Source organism: Podarcis bocagei (assembly GCF_964188305.1).
Source record: "Podarcis bocagei genome assembly, chromosome: 11".
NCBI lineage: Eukaryota > Metazoa > Chordata > Lepidosauria > Squamata > Lacertidae > Podarcis > Podarcis bocagei.
In genome coordinates this window covers 12,805,862-12,826,852 of record NC_138136.1, presented here as the reverse complement: position 1 = coordinate 12,826,852, position 20,991 = coordinate 12,805,862, and the positions used below count along the sequence as shown (strand labels likewise).

Sequence of the window (20,991 nt, the reverse complement as noted above, 5' to 3'; positions counted from 1 at the left end):
AGACCATTCTGTGCACAACTCAACACTTCAGCCATGAAATTGCCTGTGTGAGCTCTGTCAGGCTCAAGGAGCAGGGCTGCTGCTGTTGCATTTGGAGAGGCGAAGAAAACAAAACATATAAAATGCAGTTTTGAAGGATGCGAGCCCAACTGCACGACAGAGATGACCGCCTTTGCCCGAGTGTTGAATTTCTTTTTTTTTTTAATAAGACCAAACCCAGCCCATCCCAAAGATGTGAATTCCACATTTATTCAGTAGGTGGCAGTTAAAAGCTTAGATGAGATTTGCAGGCGCCATTTAGGTACTAATAGCAGCTGATGCAGCAGCCGGAGCCAGAGCTGCTCTGCCACAGAGAGGAGAGGGAGTAACCGGAGGGACACAAGCATTAACCACGGCCCAGAGACCCAGAGAGGAAGAGAGGGAGCTGGCATCTCAGTGACTAAAGCACAAGAAACGCCAGGAGCACCAAAGAACAGCCACCAATTGGACATAAAGCGGAAGAGGGAAGGAGGAAGGATACAGATTGGGAGAACTAAAAAACAGCCACCTCCCAGCCTTGGCAGAACGGCTCTACCTCAGCTACTATGACAGGCAAAAACTGAAGCATATTTACCAGACTTCTTCTTCTCAGGTAAGTCTCCTCATTTTTTATTTTTTAATAAACTCTCTCTAGAATGTTGCATAATGATCAGGATGCACATTACAAGACTGGCTGTAGGCTACAATTTTCACCCGAATGAAATGTGAGGAATGTTTTGACCCATCTGCCTGCTGGAAAAGGGGTGTAAGTAATGCAAGATTATTATGTTCTTTAAAAAACAAAACCCAAAGGGGAAACTTAGTGGATGGAAACATTTTGGAATGCAAAAGGAAAGAATACTAGTGAGGGAGAACTTCATAGCTCCGCATCTTTCAAAATGTGCAGGTGATACATTTCGGGGTTAGATTCTCGTGGACCTTTCCTGTTTCTGAAAAAAGAGAGATAGCGCCCTGGCAAATGGATCTGAATATTTTCCAAGCCAAAGAGTAAGGCAGTGCAGGTTGGTAAGTTTTAAACAAATAGTCCCTGACATGTTTTGAACAGAGATGGGTTGCTTCTCCTGCTTTGAACAGCTTGATCAATCACTAGCCCCTAAAGAAATCAAAACAAAGAACTGTTTAAGAAAATCAGTTATTTTATCTAGACTTCCTTCATTATCTTAAAGCAAAATACGTTAAGGAGTTAAGATTCACAAAGTGTTTTCTTTGTACTTTTGCATGCCTATGTAGTTGTTTTTAATAGGAATGAACATGCTTATGCAAATGCGCATTTATGCTTGTTTCCCATATAACCATATAATTTGCAAGGTTGATTTTTTTTGGAATTAAGCTTGCTTTATTTTATTTTATTTTATTTTATTTTTAAAGAATAGAATCATGGACTTGTAGGGTTTGAAGGAACCCTATGGGTCATCTAGTCTAACCCCCTGCAATGCAGACTCCTCTGAATTCAAAGAGACTTACTCCCAAGTTTGCACGGAATTGCAGCCAGAATTTAGTTATGTGCGTGGAGTATGGATTCCTGGTGTTGTACAGGAGCCATGTTATAGCCCTATAAAACATATGAAAAAATGTTCCCACTGGAAGTATTGCAGATCTAGAAAGTGCTTCACCATTATCCAGCTGAATTTAGCACGTACTGGCACCTTTTCTTGTAACATTTAGCCCCACACAAGTTGTGAGTAATTATTAAATAGATTTGCCCGGAAAGCTGCGCTTGTGGTGGTTCAAGAAACTGCAGCTGTAAGGCAAGTAAGGGAGAAATGGCAGAATGGTGCATGGTTCATAGATTCCATAGATTTGGAGCCTTGGAAGGGACCCAGAGGGTCATCCAATCCAACCCCCTGCAATGCAGGGATTGTTTTACCCAACGTCGGGCTCAAACCCATGATCTGGAGATCAAGAGCTGCATGCTCTACAAACTGAGCCACGGATGGTGTAGAGAAAGTGGCCAGAAATACTCCCCACCCCCTTTCATAATACCAGAAACCTACGGTCATTCAATGAAGATAACTTCTGGAAGCTTAATGACCGATAAAAGGAAGTATTTATTTCCACAGTGCATCGTTAACCTATGAAATTACTTCCCACTGACTTGGACAGCTTTAAAAAGGGGTTAGTCAATTTAATAGAAGTTAAGGCGAGTCTTAATGTCTCTAAATGGATACTAGTCTAAATTCCAGCTACGGAATCCCAGCTATTTCCCCCATGTCCTGCTTAGTTGGCTTCCTGTGGGAATCTCCTTGACCATTGGGAAACAGGAATTAGATGGGCTGATCTAGTGGGAATCCTCTTAGGTTCTTATGCTCATTTAAGAAAAGAAATCTTTCCCAGATTATTATTTTTTTTAAATCCAGCCCAACCGAACTGAAACACAATTATCTGTGGACATTTAATCAGTTGGATTTCATCACCTGACACCGCAGATTTAGTCTGCAGAACTCCTCTAATTCCCATGACAGCCGTTGCTACTTCTTAATTGAAGGTGGAGTCAATATTTAGTTTTCAAATGAAGTCAGAAAAAAGAACAGGGAAAATTGGTTCACTCAATCGCTGGCAGATTAGTTAGAAAAACTTCCGAAATACAAGAGCATTCCAGCAATGGAATAGACTTGGGGTGGTTGTGACATCTTCTTTCACGGAAACTTTCACAAAAGCAATGTAAGTAAGGTGGGTCAGGCCAGCTGTGCTCAGAATATGACATTAGTGCCTTTCCTGTGTTGTGTATATCTAGCATTTGGCGCTGAGATGTATTTAAAGATGGGAGAACTCTCTCTTCTGGTATGTGGAAGGATCTTCTTGCAGGGTACTAGGCTGGAGAAGCCATGAGAGATCCATCCAACTTTGTGATTCTGTACACGTGAGGATGAAAGATCTTGGCGCATGTTTGGCCTTAGCAACATTTGAGTTCTTTCTGTGCATCACGTGCTCAGATACATCATATTTTGTTGTTGGCATCTGCCTCAGGAGACAATGGAGGAGTGTGCCTTTGTGGGTGAAGTCAAGCCATTGGAGAGTTACAGCGCCTGCTGTGGCTGTAGAGACTGATAAGGTGTTAAAGGTTTCACAACTGCATTTATTGACAGAAGGTATTTAGCTCAGGGGTAAAGTGCTGTGGGTTAAACCACAGGGCCTAGGACTTGCCGATCAGAAAGTTGGCGGTTCGAATCCCCGTGATGGGGTGAGCTCCCGTTGCTCGGTCCCTGCTCCTGCCATCCTAGCAGTTCGAAAGCATGTCAAAGTGCAAGTAGATAAATAGGTACCACTCTGGCGGGAAGGTAAACAGCGTTTCCGTGTGCTGCTCTGGTTCGCCAGAAGCGACTTAGTCATGCTGGCCACCTGACCCGGAAGCTGTACGCCGGCTCCCTCAGCCAGTAAAGTGAGATGAGCGCCGCAACCCCAGAGTCGGCCACAACTGGACCTAATGGTCAGGGGTCCCTTTACCTTTACCTTAAAGCCCCTGATCTGCATGGGGAACACCCCAGGCTCATTCCCTGGAACCCCCAGTTTAAATTATCAGGTAATAGGGGATGTGAAAGTCCTCTGTTAATGTTAGGATACTGTCAGCAGCTCCCGGCTGGTTGCCCAGGAAAGTATAAAGACAAGGGAAAGTTTCTTACCGTCCATTTTTATTTCAAACTTTACAGAGAAAGGCTATAGAACCCAGCCTCTTGGATAATGGCATTGTCCCGAGTTAATCTCCACCCCCTGTCTCTCTCACTTCCTCATTCGTTGTCATCATCTCCTGTACGGGTGCTGTTATGAGCCCTCAGTCTATAAGCTCTTTGCTCTCCTACTTTTAAGACTCGCCAGGTTCTGGGAGATGTTGGGTCTAGAATGCTTTCTAGTGACAACATGTCAGCCAGCTGCTGCTCTGGTTCTGCCTTCTCTTCTCCCATTATTTCCCAACTTTTCACCCCATCCGCCTCTGATCTGTGACCTCCCTCAAATCTCTGTTGTAAATCTATACAGTGGTACCTCGGGTTAAGTACTTAATTCGTTCCCTCCCGCTGCCACCGCACCGCCGGAGCACGATTTCAGTTCTCATCCTGAAGCAAAGTTCTTAACCTGAAGCACTATTTCTGGGTTAGCAGAGTCTGTAACCTGAAGTGTATGTAACCTGAAGTACCACTGTATTGTCTTCCTCTTCCTCCTCCCTGGAAGGGTCAGGATGGGGAGGCGGTCTCCGCCACTCCTCCTCCTCTGCTCAGTCCCTGACAGTTGAAGACTCTGGAGCCCACTGCATAAATGGGCAAACAATATGACCTGCTCTTAAACAGTTTCCTAGCTTCCTATTGCACCCCCCTCTCCAGCACTGGTAGGTCATAAGGTATGGAAAATGCTTTCCACTGGAAGTCCATTTATTTTATTCTATTCCCTAAAGCATTTTTTTCCCTCCTGGTTCAGGCAGGTGTGTTGCAGAAATATCATTTATGACATGTAATTTCCATTTCTGGAATTCTATTTGTTTTCTTTTAAACCATGCCTCAGAGAACACTCTATTTTTTTTCTGTGTGTTGCAAAAGAAAATAAAACCATGTATATTTCCTGTACAATTCTTTATTGCACGGGTAGTGCTTGGACAACAGTTCAAAATGCAAACCCACTATGGCCATTGAATTCAATGCAGAATTTCTTGATGGCATGAAAAATATGTGGGGCAGTTTGATAGGCAGTGCAAGATGCTGTGGTCTTGTTCCAGTGGTGAAATGAGTTGCAGTCACACTTATAGTGTCTACTTGGATGCCCAAACAATTTCCTTAGCTTCCAAAATACACATTTCAGCTAAAGATGCCCATTATAAAATCTATGGCAGTCAACTGAGTCACCAAGGCAATTTAAAATAATTTGGAAAAACAATTAGATACTTTCCAGCACCACAGTGTAGTTTCCTCTGGTGCAAGGCTGACTGGAATTATTTTATTTTGATGGCTAGAAACAGTGAACGTTTCATCTAAATTGAGCCCTCCAACATATAATAATAAATTTAACCTGGAAACAAGAATGTCATAATTTAAACGAGGATACTGTTTTTCATTTACTTGCTGATACGCATCAGCCAGGAGCCAAGAAATATAAAGAGTTAGTGAAATGTGGGGGAAAAGGAAGCCAGATTCCATCTTCTACATTCCTTAACTGAGATGCTGTCAGCACATTCTGGAAACCCCGGTAATCCAATCGACGTTGCATTAAAGCAGCAGGGAGAGAGATTTTGTGTCAGAATGACTAGTGAATACTACAGTGCTAGCATCCTTCCCTCTTTTTAAGATGGATGTTCCATAAAGCAGCAGCATGGGTGAAAGCACATCAATTTCCAGGTTGCATAAGGTTCTTTCCACTAATGCTCAGCGGCTCTGACTGAAAATCAATGCTAGGCAGTAATGAGACTCGCCGAATCGCACAATTGTTTCTTTACTTTCCCCCTTTTGAATTGAACTTAAATCTTGTCACTGGAAAATGATGATAATTTCAGGGATTAAACTTCATAGCATCAGCCCTGTTCTGAATTCTTCAGGCAACTCCATTGCTATTAACAGGCACTAGCCAGGACATTAACTTTCACAAGTTATCATAAAAAGGACAAAAGACTCCCAAGATTAATTTTGAACATTAGGGTGACTACTGTATATTAAAATTGCAATTTGTAAAATAATTTTTTATAAATTGACTTTTATAAATACCTGACTTTTAGAACACATCTGAAGGCAGCCCTGTTTAGGGAAGTTCTTAATGTTCAATGTTTTATCATGTTTTTAATATTCTGATGGGAGCCGCCCAGAGTGGCTAGGGAGACCCATAATAAATACATAATAAATGATGATGGCCTATTTGAACCCATAAACCAAAATACTCATGTCCATGTGTTTATTATCAATTTGGGAACTGCGGGTCATGGGGCCTTGGCACACAATAGATCTTGCCGTTTGCGGAGAGGAGATTCCTGAAGGTGGTCCTGGGGGAACACCTGCTTGAGATCCTGCAAAATTCCTTCTTGTGCTCTCTACTAGTTTGATTGATTGATGAGTATTTATAAACCACTCAGTATTTAGGACAATGGTAAAACAGCATCTAAATGAACCACTAAGGGGATGGGATTGCCTGGAGGTTTGGAGTTGGTTGTCAGCAACATGCAGGTGACATGTAGATCCATAATCTCCCTTTCTTCTCAGCCCATAGAGGCTGTGGAATTTCTCAACCATTCTCTGAAATCATTGATGGGCTGGATGGGGGGTGAACATGCAGAAACCTAAGTGTCCTTGATTATGAAGACAGCTGGTCCAGTGATAGAATATCTGCTTGTTCTGGAAAAGATTCTTTTTGCATCTGACTGTCCTAGTTCAGTCTGGCACTGAAAATAAAGACTGTAATACTCTGTACCAGTCAAAGCGAGAATTCTAAGGCTGGCTGCCACCACCACAAAGGCCCTGTCTGTCAGGCTTCAGGGAACTGGCTTTCTTCCTGGTAGCAGTAAATAAGAAGAGATCAAATGAAAGGAATGTCTTACCAGTTAGATTCTTTCATAATCATAGGGAGAGAGAAAAAAGAACACGTCTACTAGAAATGGTGCTGCTCCCAATTAAGGCTTACTCCCCCCCCACTCCATCCCTATTAATCTATATCACTCCTATGTTTTGTAATCTGAGCTTGTACCCTCTGCGCTTTCTGTTCTAACACTTTCTGAGCTCTCCGTGGAGAAGGGGGTGAATGCTGTCCAGAGACTGTGAATCTGTTAACTCTCTCTCTCCCAGTGCATCTTCTCCTAGCTTTTCCCCATCCAGTATTTCCCAGCTTCTGCCGTTTGAACTATGCCCCTCTATAAACCATTGTTCCAAATCTATACCGTCCTCCTGCTCCTGGGAAGATTCAGGATCAGGATTAGGATCGGGGTAGGTGTTGGGGGGTGGCTCCCACCATTCCTCCTTAGTGCACCCCTCCTCAGCACGGTCTCTGACACTGTCTGACATAATCACCTGTTTCTTTTCTGTTGGTGGATGAAATATACTCAGAGCCGAGAGTGGATTTCATGCTCTTTCTTCAGCTTGTAGTGGTGAGGAGGAATGGAAGTTTCCCCAGAATGTCTGCTTTATATACATTATTTACACAATGTTCCCCACGCGATTAGCGAATTCCAGGATTCTCCTGTAGGCCAATCAGGTTGCAGATTCACTTCCATCTGGAACTGGATTGGGTGGCTCCTGTGGACCAATCAGACTGCTGCATTCTGGATCCTATTGTTCTAGGACCAATCAGACTGCTGCATTCTGAATCCTATTGTTCTAGGATCAATCAGACTGCTGCATTCTGAATCCTATTCAACTCAGTACATAACAGTGGAGGTATCCAGAGAATTGTCTCTGAGGAGAATCTTAATATCTTGGTTGATCATGGTGTGACAAATTGGAATGATAGACCAACTTTGTGAAGGGTTGTCTAGTCTTGAAGTGTGTGAGGAGACTAGAGAAAATTAATATAAACCATGTAATACCTGCAGATGCCCCACCCACATTTAATGGATGCATCTGAAACTCTGAACATGGTTCAAGAGGAGCTCCATAGACTTGGCCAGTTCCCAAAATGTACTGCATAACAACTGGTACTGAATTTGTAGTATTTTGGTTTTGATCTGTTGACCACAGTATTAAAATAATTGACAAGTGCAGCAAGCATTTTTCTCTGGAAGTGGCTTCCTTGCAACGGAATTTTCATCTTGTTTCAGGAAGAGAAAAGGGCATCTAGTTTGTAACTCGACTAGATTTTATTGCAAATGCAACATCTAAATTATTCCGAAATTTACTTGATACATTTTAAGCATCAAATGCATTTTCCCTATATGCTCGCACAGAATTCATACGGTTTTTAGAAGATGGTTTGTCAGCTACTGGTATGAATACTTCATCCTCTGTGATTAAACTTAGCTCAGCTGGAAATATGGAACACCAGAACTGATTGTTCTCTTGCTACTTAGGCCTTCAAAATAGCAGTATTAATGACTGCTCATTGAAAACATGCCAGCTGCTTTGCTTAATCAGAAATGAAGCCCTGTGATCAATGAATGATGGACTGGTTGCGCTATTCCTCTCTGCCATTTGTGTGTGAAGACACAATGTAGAGTTGTTTGGCCTCTGAGAATGCTGCTGTCAGTACTTACTGGCACAATTGTGATATATTTCACAGCATCTAATAAGTGGCCCTGGAAACGCAGGTGCCGCTGTGGGTAAAAACCTCAGTGCCTAGGACTTGCCAATCGTATGGTCGGCGGTTCGAATCCCCGCGGCGGGGTGAGCTCCTGTCATTCGGTCCCAGCTCCTGCCCACCTAGCAGTTCGAAAGCACTCTTAAGTGCAAGTAGATAAATAGGTACCGCTTTATAACAGGAAGGTAAATGGCGTTTCCATGAGCTGCGCTGGTGCTGGCTCGCCAGCTGCAGCTTCGTCACGCTGGCCACGTGACCCGGAAGTGTCTTTGGACGGCGCCGGCTCACAGCCTCTAGAGCGAGATGAGCACACAACCCTAGAGTCAGACACGACTGGCCCGTACGGGCAGGGGTACCTTTACCTTTAATAAGTGGCCCTAAACAGATAATCAGATTCTTTGCATCAGGATATCCTTTTATCTCAACGCCCCCGCCCAACAGATGCCTGTCCAGATCCTCTTCAGAAGCCCCCAATGGCTTCTGAAATTAATCGTGTGAATGCATTCAACATTGATGTGCCTTTAAGGTATGTGTGAGATTCTTTTAAACTGACCAGTTGGACAAGGGTATAACCTTGCCTCTCCTGGGCCTAGACCCTGCCCAGTGGTGGACTCCAGAAAGTTCTCCTGGCCACAGTCCCCTCCTCATTCATGCCAATGGAGTCTGAAAGCACAGACGTATCCCCAAACCCAGAGGGGTGCTTCCTGTCCAGATACCCAACTCAGGAGCTGGCAGATCTTAGAGCCCCCTGCCAATTATCAGTGAGGTTCCTGGATATGATGAATGTTGTAGGGTGACCCTTAACCTTGGTCATCCCCTACCAACCATTAATCTGCATATGCCGACAAGTTCTGGCATTTGTAATCAATAAAGTTGTGGCCCAGTTTAATCCCAATATTGCTACTCTGTGACTTATTCTAGGATTGTCTGTGCTTCTTTGCACCTGGGTGCGCAAAACAAAAACCACAGAACTATATTCATGTGCTTAACATCACATCTAGCTTGACCCTGTGGCAGGAGATCCCACAAGGTCTCTAAGTGCTTAGCTGCACTGTCAAACCATCCCCTTATACTTCAATGTTCCTTGTAATCTTAAATCTCTATCCCTCCTGTTTAAATGTCCTTGACCTATTCTTCAAGGACACTACAAACTGTTCAGAAGCAGAACAGACAGTCAGAACAGGCAAGCACTGAGTGCCGGAACATGCAGTAAGCTAAAACAATCTTATTTAGGCCCCACTGCAAGGGAGAAGAAAATAAAGGCAGGAATTGGTTCTGAACTGGTATGGGAGGACTATTTAAAAAATTAGCAGCCCTAGCAAGGTGGCACTACTGTATAATTTTACTTTATAATACTTTCTCTTATGAAACCTTGACTTTTTATGAAAATACATTTATGTCCTGATCTCATAACCAGCCACGAGTGATCATCATAGCATCTGAAGATTGTGGTTGAGGTTGAATCCTGACGAGACAGAAGGATGGTTTTTGGGAGACAGGGGGCGGGCAGGTGTGGAGGACTCCCTGGTCCTGAATGGGATAACTGTGCCCCTGAAGGACCAGGTGCACAGCCTGGGAGTCAATTTGGACTCACAGCTGTCCATGAAAGTGCAGGTCAATTCTGTGTCCAGGGCAGCTGTTTATCAGCTCCATCTGGTACACAGGCTGAGACCCTACCTGTCCATATAACACCTGTCCTGAAAGACCTACATTGGCTCCCAGTATGTTTCTGAGCACAAGTCAAAGTGTTGGTGCTGACCTTTAAATCCCTAAATGGCCTTGGCCCAGTATACCTGGAGGAGCATCTCCACCACATTGTTCTGTCCGGACACTGAGGTCCAGCTCTGAGGGCCTTCTGGCGGTTCCCTCCCTGTGAAAAGTAAGGTTACAGGGAACCAGGCAGAGGGCCTTCTCTGCAGTGGCGCCTGCCCTGTGGATTGCCCTCCCATCAGATGTCAGGGAAATAAACAACTATCTGACTTTTAGAAGACATCTGAAGGCAACCCTGTACAGTGGAACCTCGGGTTACATACGCTTCAGGTTACAGACTCCGCTAACCCAGAAATATTACCTCGGGTTAAGAACTTTCCTTCAGGATAAGAATAGAAATCGTGCTCCGGCAGCACAGCAGCAGCAGGAGGCCCCATTAGCTAAAGCGGTGCTTCAAGTTAAGAACAGTTTCAGGTTAAGAACAGACCTCCAGAACGAATTAAGTTCTTAACCCGAGGTACCACTGTATCGGGAATTTTTAATGTCTAATGTTTACAATTTTTTATGTGCTGTAAGCCACCCAGAGTAGCTGGGGTATTCCAGCCAGATGGGCGGGGAATAAATATATTATTATTATTATTATTATTATTATTATTATTATTATTATTATTATTATTATTATTATTATTATTATTATCATCATTGTCAGGGAACTGCCATCAGAGGAACAGGCGGAGGGGCTCAGGGAGGAAGAAAGAGACTCAACAGCTGAGGCAGGAACCAGCAGGGGGAGGAGTGAATCTCTGAGGGAATGCGAGCAGGAGGGAGGGCTCAGAGACGCTTCCAGTGAGAACAGTGGGGAGGTATCTGAGGCGCCCGTGGGGAGACCCACGCCTCGCCGGAAACTGTCACGCCGTGAATCCAGGAGACGCGTTTCCGTCAAGGAGCTTCTTTGCTGGAAGCGCTTCCGCCGGCAGCCACTGTCAGACGCTACGAGTGACTAGAGCAGACATGTCTGAGGAGCTCTGTCACGCACAGAGGTTTGTGGAGCCGCACAAACTCTGAGGGAGTACGCTTTTACGCACAAGCAGCTAATCATCCCCTCACAGCAGTCTGACAGTCTCTGTACGCTTCCTGTGCAGGAGAAAGCATCATGAGCGACCCAGCCGGCACCGGAGGAGCAGGGGTTGGGACTGGTCCAAGCTTGGAAGAAAGATACCGAGCGTTGGAAGTCCAACTTGCATTGCAGACGGCGAGGCTTGAGGAGAGGAGGGCGCAGGATGCAGACCAAAAGGGGAGAGTCACTCAGTTCCCCAGAAAGGTACCAGGATTGGTGCAGAAGTTTGGGGGGGACCCCAAGGATTACCATGCCTTTAGGACAGAGATGCAATATGCCCTTAATGTGCAGTTTGATGAGTTCCCTGATGAGGAATCGCGAGTTGCCTTCGTAATTGGGCACCTTGAGAAGGGGGCGCGGGACTGGGTTCGACCCCTAATGGCAACGCACAATGACGTCCTAAAGGACACGATGAAGTTCTTTCGTGCAATGGATATCATGTTTTCCAGCGATATTGAGGAAGGGGTGGTGCGCAGGCAGCTAATGGCTTGCAAGCAGGGAAGCCGATCTGTCCGTGAGTACTGGACTGAATTTACCATGCTGGTACACAGATTGGGTTGGGATTTATCGGCGGCACCCATTCAGATGTTATTTGAAGAAGGTCTTTCTTCGGCTGTGAAAGATGAACTGTCCCGGAGCCCCAGGGCGGTGTCTATGGATCAGCTGACCAAATCTGCGCTGACCATAGGAGCGCGCCAGGAGGCAAGAGCCTTGGAGAGGCGGGAAGGGAGAGGGGAACGTTGGAAGGAGTTCCGCATTCCAGACATTCCTGAGCCAGCTTTCCCGCCTGCAGAGCCGATGGAAATCGGAACAGCGCGCGCGCGCGCATTTTCAAAACCCAGTGAGGGGGTTAAGAAGGAGGGAAAGGGCGCCCGGAAATGCTACCTCTGCCAACAGCCAGGCCACTTTGCCAGAGTCTGCCCCCAGAGGAAGGAATGGCAAGGGATGGTGGGAGCTGTTGAGGGAGGAGAGCAGGGAGAAACAGAGCAGGTAAAAGCCAACGCCTGGTTGCCACAGTCGGGGCACTGCAGCCAGGCCAAAGAGCAGTGAAAGTGCCCGTGCCAGAAGCACCTCAACCTGCTCTAGTGATTGAAGTGTCGCTAGAGCTGCAAAATGGACACCCCCTAAAAATAAAGGCGCTGTTGGACTCAGGCAGCTCCTGCAATTTTATGAGCAAGGAGTTTGCTGCTGAACACCAGATACAGACTGTCCCTTTAAGCAACCCCCTGCAGGTGACCACGATCGATGGCAGGGAGTTGTTGGGAGGAGGAGTCAGCTTGCAGACCGTCCCAATGATAATGAGGGTGGCAAGGCACACAGAACTGATAGCATTTAATGTGGCCACCTTGGGAGGCGCTCCCATTATTTTGGGGATGAGCTGGCTAGCGCTACATGATCCGCTGGTGGGCTGGCATCAAAGAGTGGTTTCCTTTGGTTCGGCACATTGCTTAGAACACTGCAAAGGGGAAAAGGGTTCAGCAGGGGCCCAAGCCACCCTAGCAGGGACTGAAGTAATGGAGAAGGTGAAGGTACCACCACAGTATGCAGATCTCAGCGACGTGTTCAGCGAGAAGGAAGCTGACCAACTACCCCCGCATAGGCCCTTTGATTGCCAGATCAATTTACTCCCTGGAGCACAGCTTCCTGTAGGCAAGTTGTATGCCATGTCAGACAGAGAAATGCAGGAGTTGCGAGAGTTCATTGACAAGAACCTGAAGAGAGGCTTCATCAGAGAGTCCAAAGCAGCGGGAGGTAGCCCAGTGTTCTTTGTGGATAAAAAACACACGAACAAGCCGAGACTTGTATGTGATTTTAGGCTGTTAAATGCAGTGACAGAACCAGTGGCTTTCCCTATGCCCAGGATTGATGATATTTTGACCAGGGTGCGGAAGGGAAAGATTTTTACAAAGCTGGATCTAAGGGGGGCGTACAACCTGATACGTATAAGGAAAGGGGATGAATGGAAGACCACCATGTTCACACCTTTGGGGGCATTTGAATATCTCGTTATGCCTTTTGGATTACAAGCAGGCTCAGCGTGTTTTCAAGCGTTTATGAACCACGTACTGGGTCCTTTGCTCTACAAGAATTGCGTCGCCTTCCTAGATGATGTGTTGGTGTATTCGGAGAATGAGGAGCAACATGTGAGAGACGTCAGAGAAGTGTTGAGCAGGCTGCGAGCCAACAGGCTGTGGGTGAAACTGGAGAAGTGTCAGTTTCATACCAAGGAGGTGGAATTCCTGGGGTACCTCCTGTCAGACAAGGGATTGGCCATGGATCCCGGCAAGGTTCAGGCAGTGCTGGAATGGAAAACACCCAAAACCAAGAAGGATGTGCAGAGGTTCCTAGGGTTTGGGAACTTTTATCGTAAGTTCATCCGAAACTTCGCCCACCTGACGGCGCCCATTACGGACTGTCTCAGCAGTAAAAAGAAGTTTGTTTGGACGGCGGAGGCGGGACGAGCGTTTGAGGAACTGAAAAGGGCCTTCGCCTCTGAAGAACAACTTCTGCATGTGGATTTACAAAAAAGGCTGAGGGTCGAAACAGACGCATCTGACAGAGCCATAGGGGCGGTGCTTCTTCTGCAGCCGGAGAAGGAGGAGTCAGAGTGGCGACCGTGTGCCTTCTTTTCGCGAAAGCTGAACAAATCCGAGAGGAACTACACGGTGTACGACCGGGAGCTTCTTGCTATTCATGAGGCTTTCCGGAGATGGAGGCACCTGCTAATTGGGGCACAACATAAGGTGCAAGTGTGCACGGACCATAAGAATCTAGAGTACTGGAGAACTGCGCGAGTGCTCAACCAACGGCAGTTGAGATGGGCCCAGGAGTTCTCCAAATTTAACTTTGAGATATGTTACGTGCCAGGCCCAGAGAACGTTAGGGCGGACGCTCTCTCACGCAAACCCGAATATTTGGAGGGGGAGGGGGCACCCGAAGAGACACATGTCATTCCAGAAGACCGCTGGGTGTGTGGGGCGGTATTGGTGGGGCAAAGGGAATTGGTAGAGGAAACAGTGCATGATGAATACGCCCAGGACAAACTCAGGGGTCTCAGGAGGGAGGGAGACAAACCCGGGGGTTTTGAGGAGAGAAACGGGGCGTTGTACTACAAGGGAGCGTTATATATACCTGAAGGGGAATTAAGGGAGAAGGTACTCAAGCAACTGCACGATAGCCCCACAGCAGGGCATTTTGGGCAACACAAAACCATGTGGCTGGTTACCAGGGAATTTTGGTGGCCCAAGGTCAGGGAAGATGTGCGGGAGTATGTGAGAGGGTGTGACCAATGCCAACGAGCCAAGGGGGAGAGGCGGGCACCGGCAGGTTTATTAGAACCACTACCCACACCTGAAAGACCATGGGAAACAGTGGCAATAGATTTCATGACTGATCTGCCGAGGTCTAGAGGGAAAACAGCCATCATGGTTGTGGTAGACCTGTTAACTAAAATGGCCCATTTCATAGCCTGCTCACATGCGGTCACAGCAGAAGAAACCGCTAAATTGTTTGTAGAAAATGTGTTTAGGTTGCATGGCGCCCCCTTGAGGGTGGTTTCAGACCGAGGGAAACAATTTACTTCCAGGTTCTGGAGGAAGCTCATGAGCTTACTGCATGTTGAAGTTAATTTCTCAACTGCCCGTCATCCAGAAACCAACGGGCAGGCGGAAAGAGCTAATGGTGTCCTCCAGCAGTATTTGAGGTGTTATGTGAATGACAGAGAAAATGATTGGGTGGAGAAGCTGGCGTTGGCAGAATTTGCCTACAACAATGCAGAGAACGTGTCCACGGGAATGAGCCCCTTTTTGGCTAATCACGGGTGCCATCCCCGAGCCTTCCCAGGGGGGGAAGGGGAGAACTGGAGCGTTCCAGCTGCAGAACAGTTCGTTGAAGAAATGGAAGCGATCCATCGCCAGCTCCAACTTAACTTAAACAGGGCTAAGGAGGAATATAAGAGGCAGGCAGACAAAAACAGAAGGGAAGGTGAAACCATTAGGGTGGGGGACCAGGTGTGGCTGTCAACCAAAGGGTTACCATTCAAAGGGGGTTGTAAGAAGTTAAGACCCAAAAGGCTGGGTCCATTTGAAGTCACGCAGCAGGTCAACCCAGTGGCTTTCAGACTCCGGTTACCGAACCACATGAAGCTGCACCCAGTTTTCCACAGGTCGTTGCTGTCACCGTATAAAGGAGACAGAGAAGGGAGGGTCACTAGGGGGCCAGCAATGGAGGAGAAGGAACACAGCTACCAGGTTGCGGAGATCCTCGATTCCAGGTGGAAGGGAGATCAAGTAGAGTATTTGGTAATGTGGGAAGGGGAACCGGAGTCGGAAAACACCTGGGTTAGGGCAGAGGATGTCAATGACGAAGTTTTAATAGAAACTTTTCATCAGAGGTTCCCACGTAAACCTCAGCCCGTAGCGAGGTTCCGGAGGAAATACTTTGCCACCACCGACGAAGAAGAGGAGTTGGAGGGGTTCACAGATTCCGAGGAGGAGGAGGATTCAGCGAGCCAGGACGGCGATCGATGGAGGGAATTGTTCGAGACGTCTGAAGATGAAGAAGATTCTTTTCGGGGTTTTTACCCTTCATCTCCCAGAGGAGAGGAAATGGGAGGGGGTGAGGGGGGCCCTGGAGGGGAGGTGGATGTCAGGGAACTGCCATCGGAGGAACAGGCGGAGGGGCTCAGGGAGGAAGAAAGAGACTCAACAGCTGAGGCAGGAACCAGCAGGGGGAGGAGTGAATCTCTGAGGGAATGCGAGCAGGAGGGAGGGCTCAGAGACGCTTCCAGTGAGAACAGTGGGGAGGTATCTGAGGCGCCCGTGGGGAGACCCACGCCTCGCCGGAAACTGTCACGCCGTGAATCCAGGAGACGCGTTTCCGTCAAGGAGCTTCTTTGCTGGAAGCGCTTCCGCCGGCAGCCACTGTCAGACGCTACGAGTGACTAGAGCAGACATGTCTGAGGAGCTCTGTCACGCACAGAGGTTTGTGGAGCCGCACAAACTCTGAGGGAGTACGCTTTTACGCACAAGCAGCTAATCATCCCCTCACAATCATCATCATCATCATCATCATCATCATTATCATTATTATCATACCACTTTGGGCACAATTGCCTGCATCTGTCTTGCACTCTGGTGTCTCAGGGTTTCTGAATGAGGTCTCATGGGTTTGGTTCTTCATTTTAAAATGATACATGAAACACTAACATCTCTTAACGTGCAGCATTTCTGCAGGGACTCTTAAGTGCATTTCCAGACAATTCTGATTTTGAACGGAAGCTTAATGGTGCCCACCCCTAAATGCAGGAAGCTACTGTTTAGACACACCTTTAGGAAAGCAAACTATTAACCATGACCTTCTTCTTTATGGCACTTGAGGGTAGTCTGTAATGAGTTTCCATCAACTTATTGAGATTACTTAGCAGGGCTCCTAAAATTCAAAAGCAAAGACTGGCCTGATTATCGTGCCACTACAATAATGGCACCACTGATTCACTAAGAAGAGGGAATGTGTGTTCTCTTAAGCAACAGTGTGCAAAATCCATTAGGAGCTGTCCATAGAAATATCAAATAAACTTACTATTTAGCACCACTTCAATGATTGCGGAAGCAGAAGAATCCTGTTGTTTTAAGAACCCTTATCTGAGTATGTGATGCAACAGATGTTTATATTTTCCGTGCTACAAGGCATGAGATCATCACTTCTGCCGTATTATAATCACTCGTATTCTCTAGTGTCAATTGTCCATCAGTTCAGGGTACTTAGAAAACTTGGAGAAGATTGGTAAACGCTGATGTTCATTAAATTGCTTACAAAATCATATCTACCAGCAGACAACTAGCAAAAAAAAGCCTCTCTGAAGAAACTAGTTCTAGGATCTTATCGAGGACAGAAAGGGAGTACCAATTTTTGTTTGCTAAGGGAAAACCCCCTCAAATGGAGACTTTTCATTACATCAGTCATCTTGTGCTTTACAGCTAAATTTGGTGCGACTTGGCTTGGTCTGCAGTCCTGTACTTAAAATGCTTCACAAAATTCTTTGTGAATTATTAATCGTCCTGATTGAAATTCTGCATGAACACTCAGAGCCCATCCTCCAGATGAAAAGGCCCGCAAGGCAGAATATCCCACACTTACAGAATATATACACTTACTTAGAAAAAAACTATGCTTTGCTCATTATTTTCCAACCCCACCCTCTATATTTTATCCTTGGGGTGGGCAACTATTTGAAGTGACTGTACTCTCGATACATGTCCTTTATTCTTGGCTTCTGAAAACCTAGGACAGTGTGCAAATTCTCTCAAGTGGGGATGGGGAACTTCAGATTTGGAGACTGAAAGCAGCCTGGCTCCAGTCTACATGTCCCCAGGCCACAGCCCTTGATGGCTGTACTTCCTGTCATCCCAGTGTTTTTGCCTGGCCGGAATGCATCCTTGATAATGCGTCTTATTTTCCCAGATAGACAAATGTGTGCCTGTGGGGGGGGGGGCGTAAAAACCTCTGCCTTTTGTATGGCTAGAATGTAGCCTACTGTACAGTAGGGGAGCAGGTGGCACTATGGTCTAAACCACTGAGCCTCTTGGGCTTGCTGATAAGAAGGTTGGCAGTTCGAATCCCCGCAACGGGTGAGCTCCTGTTGCTCTGTCCCAGCTCCTGCCAACCTAGCAGTTCGAAAGCACAGCAATGCAAGTAGATAAATAGGTACTGCTGTGGGGTAGGGATAATATTTATCTAGGGATGTGGGTGGTGCTGTGGTCTAAACCACTGAGCCACTTGGGCTTGCCGATTAGAAGGTTGGTGGTTCAAATCCCTGCAACGGGGTGAGCTCCCGTTGCTCTGTCCCAGCTCCTGGCAACCTAGCAGTTTGGAAGCACAGCAATACAAGTAGATAAATAGGTACCACTGTGGCGGGAAGGTAAACGGCGTTTCTGTGCGCTCTGGGTTCCATCACGGTGTCCCGTTGCACTCAGTGGGGTTTAGTCATGCTGGCCATATGACATGGAAAGCTGTCTGTGGACAAACGCTGGCTCCCTCGGCCTGAAAGCGAGATGAGCGTCGCAACCCCATAGTGGCCTTTGACGGGACGTAATTATCCAGGGGTCCTTTACCTTTTTTACTACTATACAAAGGTAAGGGTTGCATCCATTGCTTGGGCAACCTTTGCCTCTGGCCGTGCACAACCCCCCGCATCCCCCTGCAAGGGAATGTGGGTCTTGGACTGGGAAAGCTTCTAAACCCCTTCCCTACAGAGAACATTTGGGGCTTTTTGGGGAGTCCAAAATAAAAGACATAACTTTTTAGTCCTAGTTCCCTGGTCCTTGCATTTCTTCCCGCACTATTTTTACAGTCAATCGGCCTTTTTCTTCTTCCTAATAAGTGTAACCAGAAGATTCCATGGCAGTGTATAAAAGTGTGAAAAACAGGCCAGACACCATATAAATAAACGATGGGTGATAGCCATACTCAGATCCATGGAAAAGTATTGACGTCAGTAATGACCCTGCTCTTAGTATGACTGAATTGGATATTGCCTTGTTATCTCTACTAGCCATAAAAGAAGGGATAAATTGATCCTACAGAGTATCCCAAGTGTTTTCATAGGTTGAACCTTCTCCCAAAATCTGATGCTCTGCAGTTACCTCTTGCATGAAAAAAAGAGTATAAGTCAGTGAGAGGAATGCAATGATTTCTTTTAAATCAGCCTGCTCAGGGGCTGTAATTAAACATTTCGTTAGAGAGATTCTTTAATCATTACTTATGCTCACTTACGATAATTTTATATTATAGTGATTTTTTTTTTAAAAAAGAGAAACCTAGCAAATAAATTAGGACTTTCCCTATCAGAGCCAGTTAATGTGAAAAGAGTTCCTAAGTAGCAGAGGCTATATATACACCGTGAGTCTTAATCCACATTACACGTCAAGTCAAGAGTATATATTAGGTTAAACTAAAAGCGACTCTTTCATGGAACAAATGCAAAACCTTATGAATGCACACGCTTACCAGCAACTAGGATATTCATTGAGAGACATGCATAGCTGTCAACGTTTCCCTTTTTTAAAGGGAAATTCCCTTATTCCGAATATGATTCCTTGCAAGAAAAGGGAAAAGTTGACAGCTATGGACATGGCACGTAACAATATAGCCCAAAGGAATAATCTTTCTGCTTTTTTACAAGGAAATTGTTATTAACTTGAAATAAAAAAAACCCAAAATATTTCTTCATGCAACATCCGGTTAATTTATGGAGCTGGTGCTCAGACTGAAATTCCCAGGTGTCAGAAAAGGTTATTTATGTATGCAACAACTGTGGCCCATGTTTTGTTACTCCAAAATGAAAAAGAAGAGTGACAAATTAAGTTGACAGAATATGCACAGCTTGCAGTCTTAACATAGAAAATAAGAGAACAAAAAGAACATACATTTAGAGAAGATTGGAAAACGTTTATTAAATATATGGGAAATAATTGTGTACAGCTGAAAATGCTGGCAGCATTAAGGTAAATTCAACTGTGTAAATAAGTTCTGATGGTTGTAATAATGGAATACTGAATGGTATAGTTTTTGTAAAATATGCAGAGATTGATGATATGTAAAATGAACCAGGGAAAGAGAAGAAGGGAAGTCATTGATATTTTAAGGATGTAAAAATGAGTCCTTTAAATTGTAAAACAGAACATTTAATTAAAAAACAATAGACACAAATTTATAGAGTTGCAGCAGTATGTCCTGATGCTGATAACTAGCTGATAAATTTCATAAAGGATTAGACAGAGTTGAAGACAGTTAAGTCTAATTAGCCACAAGAGCAAAAAATAAAAATAGAAAAGGCACTATCATAATCACTAGATCACTGGGCACAGGGAATGGCTGTTTCATTCCTGTCGATCCTGGGCATATTGCTGACCAGTGGCCACAAACAAGAAGCAGCAAATCTTCAATCCAGTCATACTGAGGTAAAGTGCAGCTCTGCCAATTTCAATTTAACACATCTTCTGTTAACCACTCTTAAGGAAGCTTCTTGGTGCAGTAGTAATTGATAGGGGCAAAATGCTGAAGAAGGTGGACCTTCAGTCTGATGGCACCAGGGGATTTTATGTTCTTCTTACGGCTTTCACCCAGTTAAAGAAATTTTAGTTGTTTAATCACGTTCAACGAAAGATAGGGAAGAACATTCTGAAGATACAAGCTGATTGACAGTGGAACAGATTGTCTCATGTGGTAGTGGAATTCGCTGGAGGTTTTTTTACAGCGACCACCTGTCAAGGATGTTGTAGTTGAGTATGTCCTGCATCAGCAGGGGGTTGAACACGGGTGGCGCTGTGGTCTAAACCACGGAGCTTCTTCGGCTTGCCGATCAGAAGGTTGGCGGTTCGAATCCGCACGACGGGTGAGCTCCTGTTGGTCTGGCCCAGCTCTTGCCAACCTTTGTTTCCTGCTTGGCAGGGGGTTGGACTTGATGGCCTTGTGGTCTCTTCCAACTCTATGATTCTATGATTCTAACAGCTTCCGGGTCCTGTGGCCAGCACGACTAAGCCGCTTCTGGTGAACCAGAGCAGCGCACAGAAACACCATTTACCTCCCCACCAGTACCTATTTATCTACTTGTTCTTTGACGTGCTTTCGAACTGCTAGGTTGGCAGGAGCAGGGACCGAGCAACGGGAGCTCACCCTGTCACGGCGATTCGAACCGCCGACCTTCTGACCAGCAAGTCCTAGGCTCAGTGGTTTAACCCACAGCACCACCCACATCCCTTGTATTTGCATCCATTTGGATGCAAAAAAAGAGTATACTATGAGTGCAATTCAACTTCGCTATTACAAATGTTTCATCTCCACAAGTATTGTAGCTTGCCAGATAGATGTATGCTCTGCTTTCCAGACAAGCTGTTTCAGGGAGTTATATTGACTTCCAAAGTAGGGTTGTC

At 45.8% G+C, this 20,991-nt stretch overlaps 1 protein-coding gene across 2 annotated transcripts in view; it reads left to right on the top strand.

Annotated features, from left to right (window-relative positions):
• Positions 1–291: 291 nt before the first annotated feature.
• The window catches only part of DIRAS2 (DIRAS family GTPase 2), a 31,420-nt gene continuing 10,720 nt past the window's right edge, over positions 292–20,991 (top strand). For both annotated transcript variants that reach the window (XR_014013137.1, XM_081213924.1), the window contains exon 1: positions 292–631. The gene's annotated coding sequence lies outside the window, so the exon portion shown is untranslated. The remainder of the gene's footprint in view (positions 632–20,991) is intronic.